Genomic DNA, 17,455 nt, shown 5'->3' on the forward strand with positions numbered 1-17,455 from the left:
CTCCTCAGTCTTTAAATTATTTATGCATGTAAGGATTTTGAGCTGCTAATTTGCTCTGCTGACAAATTCTTATAAAGCATCCATAGGTAGTTCAGCTGAACTAACTACTACTATTTAAGGGATTAGCAAAAAGGGAATTTACAGTATTCTGAAAAGGTGGAAAAAAATTAAGAACTTGTAGATTTGTTTCTTTCTTAATGTCTACAGCTATTTGTATAAACAAAAATATTTCTCAAATGGAATGATAATCTGCAATTATTGTACAATTGAAATAAGAGGTCCAAAAGGAGTAGTCTGCAGCAACTAAATAGACCCTGAAAACAAATATTTTAAACATAATCCCTTTAAAGGTTCATAACACTACCATGGATAGACATTACCTCGAAATTACATTTTACATATATGGAATGAAACACTAAGTATTATCTCAGTAACGTTTTTGTTAGTTACACATTTCTTTCCTTGTGTCTGTAATCTCTATTTTCTCCTCCTTAACTGGCTTTTCACCTTTTATTCAGCACTGTGACATTAAATGGTAGAGTCCCACTGTGTAGAAACCCATGAAATTTCCATTGCAAAGAACAAAGAATAAAAACAATAAGGCCATTTCAATATAATTCTTTCAATAATATATATCATATAGTTATTAAAGGCAAAATCTGCTTCACACTCAGGTATAGGTCTAAATAAAACTAAACAGATCAATTAATTTTAGTATTTAACAAGAACAGGCATTTATGAGTGCAGTCTTTGAGCTCATTTTCTTCCTGTAACATCTGATTTTGTATGCACCATACACCCATATGAAATTCTAAAATTTAGAATTACAACATGTCCTTTAAAGAAAGAGTAGACGAATCTCAAATGTTGTGAATTACAATTCTGTATGCAAGTGTCATATGGGACAGTAGGGGGCAACTTTCACCCACAAGTGGTACCTTGTGCATTCTGATCCATAATGTAATGACATGAAGTGGGTACTTGCAGTACTTACCTGACTTTACTGGGTGGTCTATATCAATTTTGTAAAATGGAAGGTTTCATTTTTAAATTCCCACTTCCTTCTCCAGGCAGCGTGCTGAGGAAATATCTGGTGTATACACTAGAAAAATGCTGCAAGGTAAAATAACAAACTACAGTCTCAAAGCTGTTGAGAAATGAAAGAGAAGGACAATTATATTCCTCTAGTTTGCTGTCATAGGATTTGTGAGAAACCAATCTCAAAAAGATTATTTTTTCCACAATTATATTTTGATAAATAATTCTTCCTTGAATAAACGATTTATAAATGCAATAATTTAACACCCTAAAACCACAGCATGGATTAATATAAAAATTGATGTAAATAGCAAAGTATTTATTAGTGATTTTAATATGCATAATGATATTATGTTTAATAATAAATTCATATTTAAGAATAAACTGCTGTACTATATTGTGTATCAAATTTTGAATCAGTCAGAATACAAAAGTTTGCCATGCATTTCCCTTTCCAGCAAATGCTAAACCCAGGCATGCTAATAAAGGAGAAAAAGTCAGACATAAAGTAGTACTTTTTCCAAGTGTGTCTCACTATATTACACGATGATGATTTTTTTATTAAAGTATTATATAACATATATAATTTAATATGCAACTAATTGATTTTCCTCTCAAATTTATATTTAATTTTCAAAATTATCAGATTGGTGTAAGTAGAGAAGTAGCACTGAAAATATTTTCACACCAAAACTAGTCAAGGAGGACAATAACACTTGTAATAAACACACAAAACTAGATTTAGTCTTGATATCTGTTTCACAAAATGAAGTGGTTAGGCCTAAGGTGAATTTTTAGCAAATTTGGGTAGAATCATAATTTCAAGCGAAGGATGTCAAATAATGGCAACCAAATCAGACAAACCTTCACGTTACATTTAAGCTTCAAGCTTGAGAGTAAAATACACTGGATGTTAAACTGCAGTAACAATGTGAGAAAGTGACTGCAGACCTTCCTCCTCAAGTGTCCTGAGATCCTTCAATAATTCAGGCAGGTAACTGAATTCAAGAGCCTTTGTTAGGGAGTCAGAATAACTTATTATGAATGTCTCGTCTGGCTTTAAGCCCAAAGAAAATGCACTGTGCATTTCTCAGTGATGTAGATAACAACTATTTCTCTAAACATAACCCCACCTTAAAATATAAATCTCCCATTTCACTTAGTGCACTTAAACTATTTTACTTAATAGACAAGGCATAACATAAACAAGGATTATAAAATGTGAATAACATCCACCCTCCAGCAGTTCCTGAAATGAACTTACATTTTCATGTTAATACTCAGAGAGCATGTGTGTAACTGGTATCAACAGTACTACTTTACAAGGAAAATTAATCATAAAAAGCATAGTAAAAAAAAAGCAGACCAGACATTTTACCAAAAGGGATTACTTGAGATTACCTCATGATCCCATAATTTCTGATGTTTTACAAATTACTGGGTGGGGTGGGCTTTTTTTTGTTATTTGGTTGGGGGTTTTTTGCCTTTTAACCTAAGCCTGAGAAGCATCATGCTGTTTTATTCCTGTGTTTTGACAGGACTGAACTCCAGGTGAAACCAAACTGTTGGTTTCCACCACCCCCTTTTCCTCCCCTCGACGTTTTCCCGTCTCTGTGCCTTTCATGAGTTGCATGCCAGGACTCAACTTCCAGTTCATTTGCCTACTCACTTGTATCCTGAGTTTGATATCAAATGGACAGTAGAAGATGTGGTTCATCAGGGTCACCCTGGAGGGACAGCCAAACAGACTGGGAAGTTCAGTGTCCTTTCTCTTCCCTTTGTACAAAATAACCTGTATGTGACAGACTTGCTGCTATTAAAACCCTGGGAAGCGTCCTTCCAAGGCAAAAATGCTGTACAGGTTTATGAACACCTCCTTTTTTCTAATGTAAAAGCTTTAGGAAATCAGGCTCAATACTAAAACAGGCAAATGAACAAAGACAAAAGTCAGACTCACACCAACTCCTGCCTGCGTCTCTCCAGGATCCCCACCTGGGCCCTCCCTCCACTCTATCTGAAACCAGGCCTGTTACAGGTGCTGAGGAGAAGCTCAGTGGGAAAGCTCTTTGTACAGGACACCTGTTTTGTTACAATGTTTAATTCTCTATTTTCTATTTCCTCATCTTACTTTTTCTCCTTCCTTGTCTCCCAGGATATGTCCCATGTGACTTCTTCCACATAAGACCCACATTTTCCCTCCATTTCCTCACTGACACACAGCAACCCCAAGAAGGAGACCATATTCCTCTCAGGCACTCAAAAACACCAAATCCTTTGCAGCCACTGAATTTACTCTAGGGTAGACACAGCTCTTTAATCTCACAAGTCCTACCCTTGCTTTTTCTGTCCAGGCTGTTCCTGCTGCCTCCAGACCTGGGCAGGGCAGGGGCTGTGTCCAGGTGGTCTGTGGTTACAGGGATTTTCCTCAATGTGCCTCAGCAGAAGTGGGAAACCTTATGAAAAGATTGTTCATCCTTTCTGCTTTCTCCCAGATGTGTAGGAATCAGCTTAAATCCAACAGAACAGTCACAAGTAGTTATGCCTCTTCCCTCTTTAATTGTAAAGCCTCATTTCTTCACATGGTAAGAACGAAGACAGAAGGGAAGCTTCCAGAAAACGGCTGTGTAATTTCAACTCTCTTTTGAATAAAAAGCCTCTCTGTCACCAAATTAACAAATGCTTTTATTTGGTACCTTTCCAAGGGTTCTTTCTGTTGGGAGGGAAGGAAACTTTTGGAGAACTGGTGGGGTTGGGCAAGGTAACCTCCAGAGTCACCTCTCCAAACTCAGCTTTTCTGTGATACTGTGATTTTTGAAGCAGTGCCCTCCAGTTACAAAGAAAATATCTGGAACCCACTGAGTGCAACAGGAAAGAAATTCTAAGAGACAATATCTACAGTCACAATATGGAAATAACCCAATCTGCTGCCCTCTTAAGTACAAACTAATTCTGAGGGCGTAATCTCTTTGCTCCACATCTTTCTGTGCTCTGTTTTTTTTCTGTCACCAGAGCAGCTCACCAAAATTTACAATGAACAAGAATTAAGGTTATGGGCCTGATCAAATATGGACTTCCTGCTTACTGCAGTGCAAGTGAAACACAAAAACTATTTTGACTTACAGCATCTAATTTTGCCCAAAGCCTTTTTGTACATTGATTTTAAAAACAAAACTCACCATTAGTAGAAAAGTCTTTCTCCCACTTCCCTGCTGTAGGGAGACAGTCCTCCAGAGAAGGATGAAAATGGAGAAACAGCACGTCTCACACTCTACAGACTTCCTAACAGCCAACTTCTGTGCTCTCCCTGAACAGGCCAACTCAGAGAAATACTGAGATTAACAAAGCTACCCCAGTCAGTGCTTTTCACAACATACGCTGTTGTAGGATCCATCAATAGCTGTACAGGGCCTATGTTACAGGCCACTATTCTATTTGCCTTATGTTGTGAGTGGAAATGTAATCCCACATTACTTTCACAAACTTCTGTGAAGATCTCTGTTATCACAGACTTTTGAGTAAATAACTGTAAATTCCATTCTAAAACAAATTACAAGTTACACTAACTTGTTTGCCTTAACTATAGATAAAAAATTTCCCCATATCTATTGTTGCTCAGGTTATATTTACTGTATGCTGATACACGACTGATACTGCTTTATAAATAGATCCATTTTTGTGCATTTCATCTAAGATGTAAATTATACCATTGACAATACCAACCTATTGGAAAGTTTCCAAATGGGCCTGATTTTCGTACACTACAATAACTGCTTATTGCAGAGGGAAGAAGGTTAAGAAATGTTTTCAAAAAGTAAAAAGATTTCCTGTAAGATTTTCTGATGTTCTCTTCTTAAGTTTGCCATGTTTAATTACTGTTCATGTACTGTGTGTTTGGAATCAGAGGCTGATTGGTGTCTCCTCCTTTCCTTTCTTTGGGAAAATTGCCCTATATATGGTAGAACACTTTCTGGTTTTCATTATCATTGAATTCAAAGGCTATCAGCTATTGTAGCTATTTATACTTACGAGTGGGTAATCAGAATTATTACTGGTTGGTAACAGTTCTTCAAGCAAAAGAAACTTCACTTGATTGATTTTTTTTTTTGTTGTAGAGTAGGATCACATTTTTCCAATGGTTTTTCAAGGACGGTTCAGTTCTTGCATCTTTAATATGTAAGGAAATATTTTTGCATCCAACAAGAATGACAGTTTGTATAAATAGAAAATAGATTATTTTTCCAAATCCACAAAAATGTTAAACAAATCATTGCTAGATCATGTGCAAGACCTGTCTTGCACAGTTGCAGCTACTGATGTTTGACTACTGAAGTAAGATATATTTTAACACAGAGAATGGGTGCAGACAGAGGTTACAGGTTTATATCCCTATTTCTCACAGGTCAGGGAAAACAGTTGCTTTGAAAATCTAGAATGTGTTAAGAATTCATGAACAAAGGTCATGAGGAGGATAATTTCAGTTTGAGACTGGTCTTGTTTCATCTATCAGTTTGTTTTCTTACTCTTAAAATAATTTCAGTTTAACATAAAAAAACCAAAAACAAAAACCAAACCAACAACCCAACCCAGGAATAAATCACAAAAAATTGTTTACCAATGAAATCTACAGAAAAGTTACCTGAGCAAACCACACTGTTAAGAGAAACATAGCTATGTTTTGTCAACAGCTTCACAAAACTTGGTGGAAATTTATGTTATATCTACTCTTATAATCATGATATGAGATAAGCTATGACTTACTCTACAGAAAGATTGATTGACTTCACAGAGATGTTACCTGGTTCATGATGTATTTACTCTTGTAACTTCCATCCCTAGGTTAAGGTTATAAATGGTTAAATGCAACATTTAAAACAGATTAAGTTTTTTTGACCTAAAAATGTTTCCACCTTGATAAACATACTGGGACACCTGGAGAATACCAGCTATTATTTACGACATCAGAAGATAATCATAGTAAAGCTATAAGCTCTAATAATAAATGGGAAAAGATATAAAATAAAACTGATCATTTGACACTGCCATTTCATCTTATGCAGGACCACTGTTGAGACCAAGTTATGCCATAGAAAAAAATTATCTATGCCACAAAAATTAATATTAATTGAGTAACATTTTAAAGCACGGTAGTACCCAACATTAACATGGCTCCTTTGTACCTTAGTCTAAAGAGTACCTAGACATAAGATTTCTTCAAGCTATTCATTGCTGAAATCTAGCCAAAACAGTACTATGTTACATTTTCCACTTGCCCTGCACAGTGTAGCATTTAGACTTAAGATTTAAGAGCATACTGGAAATACAGACTACTTAATGTAAGAACAAAACTTTCTGGTATGATCGCATGTTTATGTTGCATAAGATAATACAATCCATCTGTCGGGAAAATCCTTGCTGAATACTGTATCTGCTTTAGCAATAAACATGAACAGAAATCAAGATTATTTTTTAAAATCCAAAACTGAGTAACAGTGAGCCTTACAAAGAAATATGTCTAGGAACCTGAGGCAAATTATACATGTTAATGTTGGAGTCACTGAGAACAGTTAACACAATGTAACCAAATGTCAACTGGAATATTTTGCAGTAACTGACTGAATATATGAAGAGGTCTGTGTTTAATGAATATATGAATGCTTGGTTTCTAAGTTTTCAGCTTCAGATGGCGAAGATTAAGTGCTAAGGGTGTTACTGTAAATGTTTAAGTGAGATGAACATCACTGATTTTCTAATTTTACCACATGGTTTATTTCAGAAGAAAACAAGCACCAGTTAACATAGTTCTCCTGCAAGTCAGTAAACAGTAACACACGAAAACTCAATACAATTTGCTTCTTTGTTTATGTGCAGGATATTTAGTTTGGTTTGCAAAGTATTAGAAGAATAATAAGAACCTCCTGATAGAATACCACAACCAAATTTCTCAAAAGCCACTCAGTTAATCTCAGTGTTGAATCTGGCTGTTTCAAATTATTGTAATGTATAATAACAGTCTTATTGACAATATAGATGCACAGAGCCAAAAAAAGCTAGAAATAGTGGCCAAAATGATGAACTAAGCGCCAGCCCAAATGACAACAAACATATGGCCATTAACTGAAGAATGGAGGGGTTTAGGAATGCAGCTGTCTGTGGTCTCCTAAAAGTTCCAGAGGAATGAAATGCTGTGAGGATTGGCAAAGCCTGGATGAGAAGTACTACTGAAGATGGTAGGTCCTAAAATGGAGTCAACCAGCGGATCATGTTGGAATTCAGAGATTTCTGTGGTCAGAATATATTCATTCCATTGGCCTCATAATGTACATCAACAAATTAATATTGTATGGATGTCATTTCAAAGCCTACTGAAGACGAAGAGCCATTACTGAAGCCATTAGAGCACAGATGGTTCAAACTATATGCAGATATTCATACTTGCATTTCTGCATTATAGCAGGGTTTTTTTTCTGTTGAACTGTAATGAATTGTCTCATAATCTATTCCATCTTCTTGCCATTAGCAGGCTTTGAATGTTCACAAATAGGAGCAAAGAACTCATTTTCCAGAGCTTTAATCACACAAAGAGGGAATGCCTAATTCTCTAAATGAAATGGTCTGTGATCACTGAAGCAGAGATTTAATATATCACGGCAAATTAGGTAGATTTTAATAAATTACTTATCTCTCTGAATACTTTACATATGCTTATGAAGAAACATAGCCTGTTTGCAAACAGTGGAAATCCACAGTCTATAAAATCCTTTGAAGAAAATGACAAATAAAAAAGTAAATTAAAAAATGAAATGTATTATATCCTCGTTCTCAAGAGACAATCCTTTTTGCAGCATTGATTCACAGCTCCATTAAAAATATCAATTAAATCCTTCACTGAGATTGGTTAAAAGCTGTAAAATTAACTTTCCATGCTAGACACTGGTTATTCAGATACAACGATTTATTGTATATGTTTGATGTAAGTTCTAAAAGTGACAAAACCCAAATGAAAACACAGTTGCCCATCCCTACAGTCCAAAGTAGGTGAAGCAAAATCTCACACTTTGCCTTCTTTTTGTGCTTTGACAGATGTTGGCTGAAAGTAAATCTTCTACTGTACAGAAAATGATTGTGCCTGCCCTCCCCCTACTTCAAATTATGGTAACCATAAACAGCTGATTATAATGTTAGTAGAAGGGTAAAAGTTATTTAAAAAAGGTTGCAGTAATTTAATAAGTCCTGCAACTAGCCTAATTTTTTATATTTAATTGATAGGAACTGCATGCATCAAAGAAAACACATACTGAGATTTAATGTGCATAAAATGGATATTAGCATTTTAAAGAGGCAGATTAACACATTAATCCAAGTAATTTTCATATATTGCTTTTAATAAAATCTTCACAGTATAAAATTCTTAATGAGGCTAATCACAGGCATTCCATTTAGCGGGGTGATTAGGGATAACATAAAAGTATTTTTAATCAGTTTTCTAAGGCTTATGGTTTTTTTATTAAAAATTAAAATTTTGACTTGCATTTTTATTACTGTTTTATGTAGGAAAAAATCTTGAAAATGCAAATAAAGCACATCATTCAATCATGTAGGTATTAATTATTTACAAGACGTTGTCCATTGTGGAGAGATTCTTAGCCTTAGGGGGGAAATATAAAAACAAACAGACTGAAAAGTATACAAAACTTTACAACTACAAATCAAGCGTCCCTTCCATATGAATTATACATTAAATATACTGTAAGAATTACAAAGATCTCATCTTTGATGCGCTATCAAGCATGTATTTACACTGGGAGAAGGAACTTCTGCAGGCAAACTTCCTTTCATGCCTCGGAGTCGTCTTCGCGCTCCTCACAGACTGAACGCGGCGTGTGGAGGGGCCTCCACGGCTACTTTGAGCTCCCCAGTTACTGCACCATCATCTCGTGAATCAAAAACTAGAAAGGGAGCCTCACAAAACAGCATTAGCAATTTCATTTGAGGGTTTGCTTTTGTTCCGGTAATTTTCCGTAGCGTTTGGACAGATTAAAAGGCACCCGGCACACGCAGAGGAGAAATAAATAAAGAATAAAGGAGTCTTCCAGTTCAGGTATTTAGCCTACTGCAAACTGAGCACTCTAAGAACTAGAATGTACATCAATTAAAGTGTTAGTGCTCGAATTACCTTTGAAATAAAGAAAACTATTGGTATAATCATTGCCTATATAAATTAATAATTTTTCTCCATATGTAAACATGAGATGTGGCAATATGTAAATTCAAACTCTATTGAAAACATATATGCATATTTATAAATAGTTTTAAGCAAAAACATACCTATTAATGCATTTTCTACACTGTGTAGGACAGGTCCAAATCAGCCTGGACACTTACTAGTATTTAAACAGTAATTGTTTTTTCCAGCTGGTGCAATGCAAAATTATTTAAATTGCAAGCTTCTATGTGTTGCAAAATAGTGAGGTATAAGCAAAGAAGATAATTCCTCTAGACTAAACTATTTGACTACCTTCATCTTTGTGTATGTGGGTTTTGAAGTAGTATTTTAAATTTCTATTTTACAGAAATTAGCTGACATGATTTGAAACTGCACTCTTTTACAATATCTAAGTAAGCCCAGAGGGCCAGAATCTCTGCTGCTGTGATTAAAACATGCTGCTAAGTCAAAAATGAGGCTTTTTCCCAGTCCTGCATAAAAAGCAATGAGGCTGCCTAACATGACTCTAGAAGGAATTTGAATAAAAACAAATAATCTTGACAGCATATTTTTTCAAAGCAAATTATACAGCTGACAAATGGCAAGGTTATGTATTTAGTATATAAACTGGGTTAAGTACTCTGGGACATGCAATGATACTGCATGTTACAACTTCTAGGCTGCTGGGACAGCCCAGAAGAGGTTTAGAGAAGAAAAAACATGGGATAAACCTTCCATTATTTACTCTGTTGAAAGAGCTATTATAGGACAGATTGGATGCTAATCTTAGAGATCCAAACCATTTTGTATAACCTTGAACAGATCACTCAGTGAACTGTCAACTTCAAGAGCAGACTTTAGGGGACAGTATTGTTTTTACTTATAAGAACAGGATAACTGTAATTACTGATATCAGAACATTAATTCTATTTTCTCAGTTTTCATATTGTCATACTGTCTCTGAGGCACATTGGTAGATATGTTGACTACAGTGTTTTTCACTCATTCTCTTGCTAAGTCATTCACTTAATTGCTTCAAATTTCATGGAGGCCACTTTCACACAGTCAGCAATGAAAGGAACAAGATATGAAAAAGACTGTGCTTGGAGTCTCAGAAAGAATGAAGGACATTTTTGTACTTCATGTGGTAGTGTCCTACCAATTTCCCTGTGCCTAGGGAAAGTCTTTTTTCCTCAAACCAATATCCACCTGAGAGGATGTGTACACTGTAACTTAGGAATTCTATTTATTGTGCCATTACATTTAAATGAAGTCTGCATCCAGATCTTAAGAGCAGATCCTTTTACAATGACTTGGTCCAAGAAAATATATGGACATGTTCTTTTGTCATGATCTGACATACGTTAATGTAAAATTCATTTCAGTTCTCTGAAAGTTCTAAATTTTCAGAAAATATACAATGTTATATGCCCTGGATGCAATAGAATCTTCCCTGGCACCTGCAGGGAAGGGCAGAAGTGTGGATAGGAAAAAGAATAAAAAAGTATTTCTAGCTATTATTATTACTTTCATGGATATAATTCACACAAAGTAAAAATTAGTTCAAATGTCTTATGATCAGGAGAAGAAAGTCCTTCCTGTAATAATAATTCTCTCAGATGATTAGGACTTTTAAGAGTTTTGTGAAAGGTGACTTTCAAGGGTAAAAAATTGTATTTATATCACTAATCAATCTTATCAAACAGGAATTATGACAGTGGGAATTATGGTCATAAAGTACAGAACAAAAACAATCTTGCAGTGAGAGACTACAAAATACCTTTGGAGGAGATGTGCTTTTGTACAACTACCTGGAGAAAAAGTATTGGTGGAGAAAAGCTTAAGTGGTTCAGCCACAGTAAGAAGTGCATCAAATCTGTATGCTATCTTTCCAGGGTATGGAGATTTGATTCTTTGCATTTTCCTTATCGTGTTCCTGGAACTTTGATGCATACTTTTAGTATTTTAGCTACAGCATGGATGCAAATCATGCATGATAATGGGAATGGATAAGAAAGCCTATTTCTTTCCCTCACTACTCAGGTCCCCGTTGCTCAAGGTATGGGAATTAGACACAGCAGTAGAAGTTGCAAAGTGACATTAGCCTGGCATTCCACTAGGGCTGACTGGAATTCTGGCTATTGCAAAGGGTACCTTGTGTGCTCTGCATCCATTCATCAGGCTGGTTCCTGCACTGGCAGAGGAGAGGGACTGTTTGTAACAGTTTACTCTCTTCACTGGGCTTTCCCACAGTGGAAAGAGGGTTGAGACATAGAGGTAGGAGAAAAACACACACTGGTAACCACGTCCCTGCAACCACAGGGAAACAGAAACCCTAAGCAAGGACAATATTTTCCTTCACTGTCTGTGAAAGGACCAAGTAGCCTTCTCGAGTCTTCTTACCAGTGTTATAAAAATGATCCTACAGCCCAGGAAATGGAAGATTCCACACCTCCTGCTCTCCTTACCTTGCTTTAATGAGTCACAGTGAAGGTTTGGTCAGAGTCCCTTTCAGAAGGGTGTTCACTCTAAACTGACACCTTACCAAAACCACCACTATTTCATACTGTCTGGGAAACAGGTTTCATATGGAGGACACAAGCTGGAGGTACTCTGGGAGTTATAGCTCTAAATAAGATACAGACTTTAACAATACAGAATTACTGACATAAATTTTAATAAAAATATATATAGTCCTATTACAATGAAGCACGATGTACAAAATAGAGAATTATAGCAAGTGGACATGTCTGAAAGTTCTTAGGTCTTATGAATGAAGTACTATGAGCTGGGAATGCTCTTTGGCTTAGGTTTTTAAACATATTTTAAGGAATAACAGTAGCACACAGTTTTTGTAGACTTTTGCAAAAAAATGTGGAAACCATTAATTATTATTAAAGAATTTCTTATTGACAAAATGTCAAACAATTACTTTCATAGTAACCCTTGCAGAGAAAAGTAGAAATTCAACAAATAATTTTTAAGCTACAGAAGTTTACAATAAACTGATCTGTAAAACTTACCATCAATGTCTTGTTCAATGATATTTCTTTGCTTCTGGAACACCTCTTTCAAACTGACCAGAGCAAACCCGATATATTCACATTCAAAATCCTGTTCATCTTCTGGGGGATCACTGATCACACAGATTTTAGGATAAATAAAAAACCCAAAAAAACCCCCAAAAAACAAACAAAAACAAAAACAAAAAAAAAAGGAAAAAAGATATTTTACCTTCAAAAAGGGTTGAAAATCAACTCTAAAACCAGAAAAAAAGGCAAATCCACATTCTATTTTACAAGTGGAACACAAATAAGAACTATTTATCAAGTAAATTCAACATTTTCCATGACAAGAATTGTCTAAGACACCCTTTTTTAAATCTTCCCCTTTTCTTTAGCATTACTTAGCTGTACTAGAAGGACAGAGAGGTTTAACCATAGATTTGTAGCCGTATAGAAATGTGCCATTTTTCTTTCCCCTCCCCACCACTCTGTGGTACAATTCTTGTTCACATGGCCATACAAGAAACTATATAAAATATATGCTTTTCTTTTGTGAACTTAAATTACACCCATTGCATCCAAGTATGGTTTTCCTTCTAAACACATAATTCCAGGATTGGGTTGGAGCTGACTTGAGTTAGTGGCTTGTGTTGGGGCCAAAAACACCGAGACTGACAAAATGACAGGAATTTAGAGCTAACATTTGGTATGTCTTGGCAATGTTGTTCAAATTGTGAGAGTTTGTGAGCTTTACAGCCTAAAAACGTTACAATAAGCATAATTTCAAATGGGTAACAACCAAGTTGCGTAGAATCTAAGTCTGAAGGAAAGAATATGTCAGACGAAATACAATCAAGTCTTCCTAAAAAGACTTCAAACACAACAACTACTACAATATGGTCTTATAGCAGTTTATTTTTGTGCTCGTCTCTTACTAAAAAATATTTATCTTAGAAAATACACATGTAAATATTTTTCACTAAACCCAGTCACCTACTGAAAATACAAAAATATTTTAAAAAATTTCCTGGAGGCAAAAAAAGGAAAACTATCACAGCTACTTCCACCAGCAGGTGGCTTGACTGAATATAATTCATTTATCTTGAGATTTTGGCACAAAGCTAAGCAGCAGCAAAACAGCCCAAACCCAATCAAAAATAGGAAATACTTAGATCTGCAAGATAAATATTAAATTGAATAAAGACAAGTTAAAAATTGTAAGAATAATTTGATAAAACTGTTGGATTTTGGGAACAGATCTGTTTTGTTATGATGATTCAGTGTCAACGTTAAATCTCTTGGGGAAACCAGCATAGCAGTTAAGACAATGACAGAAGAAGAGATTCATGCTGAATTAACTTTTATCACCTAAGGGTACCAACTATTACCAAAATTTTCACTAAAACATAAATTAAAAGCAGGCCAAGTAAAATTTGAGACAGCATCTTATAGGCAAAGGGGAGTGTCATTCATACAGACCCACCCTGTGGTTCAGATCAAACAAAGGTATTTTACATGAATAGGTCAAGCTTCAACAAAACAGATGAAAATAACAGCCCCTCTAACACCATATAGTTCCAATATGCTTAAAAGATGATAATATTGGATTGAATCTTTGCTGCTTAGCAGGAAGGAGGAGTTATGCACTCTGGATCCCGTGGGAATACTCCAACTAGACTCCAAGAATGGTACCACAATCACTTTGAGTTTTGTACTTTTAAAAGTATCACAAATGCTTTGAGAGAATATTTAAATATGATATTTGGTATGCTTTAACTTGTCTTCATTTACCAAAAACTGCAAGAGTTCTGATTTCAGGCTTAAAAAGACAGAGTTTAAACTGCCTGAGAACCTACGGCACATGAACAGACCCCTCACCCAGCTGCAGCAGCCAGTGTCCCACCTCACCTTAACACTGCCTCACTTCTGAAACAAACTTTGATGGGAGTTGGTATATCAAATTTATACAAGGATTTCTTACATGGATAAAGCTATGGAGGGCGTTCCTCTCCCATACTTCTCTCTGGGATCCTAGACTTTCTCTCTAGCTCATTTCCACATTTCATTTCTGTAACACCAGTTACTCACTTCCTTGCAGGAATCCCAGACTTACTGACAGAATAAGAAGAAATTTTGACAGCCTGGTAAAAGCACCGTGTGGGAAGATATTTGCTAGCCACTGCAAGAAAGACTAGAGAACTAAATGAAACTTGTCTGGCAAAAGAAAAGTGAAAAAATAATAAGTGCCTTAAACTTAAAATGTGTTTTACAGTGAAGCAGAAAAGCCTGGACAATTATTTATTATGGTTGTTAGGATAACACTTAAAGGCATTCTCACCAGCAGGTAATTTAGAGTGACTGGACAAAACTTCTTATGTAGGCAAATCTGATTCTAATTTTTTTTATTCCACAGATCACCCATTTTTGAGCAGGAAGGAGAAAACTCTGTGTGTTAATGTCGCATATTAATGTGAAGCTAACAACTGTACACATGCTCTACTCCCCTGTAACATGGATGCATAGATTTTCTTTGGAGAACAATGACTTCATATAGTCTGTTTCTTGGAATAGCAATCATTTCCCACCAAGAAATGATGCACCTGTCAGGATCAGCCTGGAAACCTCTTGCATAAACCTGTTCACTCTTGTTATCACAGCAGGGTGACTGTTAGACACACGGATTCCTCCACTCCTCACATATGTCTCTCCTGACACTTGTCAGAGGAGCACACACTCTACCTCCAGGTCTGCAAGCATTTCAAGTACAGTCTGGCATGAGGAATCAGGCAACTTCCTCTACATGACCAAAATTTCTACACTCTTAAAATGCTGAAAGACAACAGTGGAAGAATAAAAAATAACTATGACAGTTACAGAAAGTTAAATGGACTGCCAGAAATGTGTCCTTTTAACTGATTTAAAGACTTGAACACGTAATGACGGGGTTCAGATGCTGAAATAACAATTTTGTGTCTTTTTTTTCACAAAGTTTTTACAAATATTAGAAAGTATAGCTTCCTAAAATAGATAAAGAACTTGAATCTCTATTATACAGAAAAAGAAACAAACCAAAAAGGCTTCCCATGTCATACATTAGAGCTATAAGAAAAAGCCAGTGTTATGACAAAAATCTCCCTAATAATGATAGAGACAATGACTGACTGAAAGCATAAAGATGCTTGTCAAACGAACTATGCTCATATATTTTACATAATTCCATTTAACAGCATTTTTTCTTGATTTTTTACACTGAAAATTCTTGCATTTTCTGCCACTATTTGTTCAAATATGGAACCAAAGTCAACATTTCTAATAAACACTTAAAATGATTCCATATCAAGAACTGAAAGAAGAGAAAAAAAATCAACTTTGTTTTGAAATCTTATCTTTAAATGAACAGTAAACTCCACTTCAAACAAATTTCAGACTGGATATTAGAAAAAAAATTAGTTACTGAAAGAGTTGTCAAGCTCTGGAATTGGCTGCTCAGGGAACTGGTGGAGCCACCAACCCTGGAGGTATTTCAAGTGCTCTGGAGGCACTTGGGGACGTGGATTAGTGGTGGAAGTGGCACTGCTGGGATATCAGTTGGACTTGGTGACTCTAAAGTTCTCCAACCTAAATGGTTTTAGGGTTCTATAAAATAAATATACTTTCCTGTATAAATGCCATGTCAATCTATATTTATTTACTTGCAAGTATAAATTAAAAGAGTATAAAGCTGTGAAATGCACTGTTTAGCAGTAATTTTGCCTCAGCAGTAATTTTGTTTATTATATTAATGTATCTTTTAACATTTGAGAATATTTATCTTTTTCAAGAGAGATTCATTAAAGTGACTCTGCTTTTGGAAGACAAAACCAGCATGTGATGAATCTATTTATTTATTTTCCAATACAGATCCAATCATTATGAGTATTGTTTCTAACAACATTCTTTTTGACAGGAAAAAAAATAAATTAATACACTACTTAATATACATAATACACTGTCTATGCTCTATAATCTGGCATAGCACAAACACTAATAAAGTGTCAGGCTCAACCATCTGCAGGCAATTTTCAATGATATTTATATCCTTGATAATTTGGTTTCCTGAGCTTTAAAGCATTAGTTTAGTTGAGTTCCTGTTTCAGCTGAAAAAGCTCTGATACTAGTTTGTAAAGCTTGTGATAGAAAACACATGTTGATACAACTAGGCCAGGTTTAAAATACATAGAGTTGGAAACTTTTGGAGTATGGGCAGAATCTTATCATAAATTTTGTTTCTTGGTGGTCCTTGCTAGGATAAAGTGGGGAACTGGACTACTGATGAAATTCCTGCCTTCCTGTTTAGTCATGACAGAATTGAAATTTCACCACAGGCCAAGCCAGACACACCAATAACTGCAGAAAACAATTTACCTGGTAACACAGAGGACAGGACCATGATGGCACAGGTAGAAGGTGAATGTGTCTGGTCAGTGAAAAAGCTTACTGCTGTTATTTTACCTTCTTTTTACCTCAGGTTTGTAAGATATTTAATACAGATATCTAAGTATTTATAGGAGAAATCGCAGCACACAGACTAGCTATTTGCTGAATTATCCCTCATGAACCACAAAAAAAAAGAAAAAAGAAAAAAAGAGTATTTTATTCTCAATACTCTCTAATCTCAGCAGAACGTGTTTCAGTAGAATGTTACCCACTTTCCTAATCTACATGGTAAAGTAAGTCTTCTCCTTGCTTATTAAATGATTTTAATTTTTTTTAAAAAATCTCCAAACCTAAGAATGTTTTGGTATGATATTTCCATCCCAAAAAGTAATCATTTCATGGTGTTCCCTGCTCCATTCCAGTAAAACCTGTTTTCTGGCCAAAACATGAATCTCAGATATAGAACGGAAATGAAATGAAGAGAGATCACTCTCTTTCTTACTGCAGAGTGAATCAGGGATTTGTGGATAAACACATATTTTAAAGATTTACAAGTACCTCCAGCACTTCAAGTACAGTCAGCAGGTATCCTACTCTCCTGCAAATTAAATCAATCTTTAATTTAATAATTATTCCATTCTAATGAAGATTGACTTTTAAGAGAAAACAGGATCAAATGATGTCATTCATTCTGTCAAAGCACAACTGCTATTGCAATAAAAAAATTAGAATAACAAAAAATTTTTTATTATAATGAAACTGGACAAGACTGATTTATACCCTCTCCATATGT

The 17,455-nt window shown here is 35.3% G+C and overlaps 1 long non-coding RNA gene across 2 annotated transcripts in view; it reads right to left on the bottom strand.

Moving 5' to 3' along the window:
• LOC135422150 (uncharacterized) overlaps positions 1 to 10,826 on the bottom strand; it is a 40,562-nt gene extending 29,736 nt beyond the window's left edge. For both annotated transcript variants that reach the window (XR_010434344.1, XR_010434345.1), the window contains exon 1: positions 995 to 10,826. This is a non-coding gene — a long non-coding RNA (uncharacterized LOC135422150). The remainder of the gene's footprint in view (positions 1 to 994) is intronic.
• Between the last annotated feature and the right edge of the window lie 6,629 nt (positions 10,827 to 17,455).

The sequence above is a fragment of the Pseudopipra pipra genome, chromosome 14 (assembly GCF_036250125.1).
Source record: "Pseudopipra pipra isolate bDixPip1 chromosome 14, bDixPip1.hap1, whole genome shotgun sequence".
NCBI classification, from domain to species: domain Eukaryota; kingdom Metazoa; phylum Chordata; class Aves; order Passeriformes; family Pipridae; genus Pseudopipra; species Pseudopipra pipra.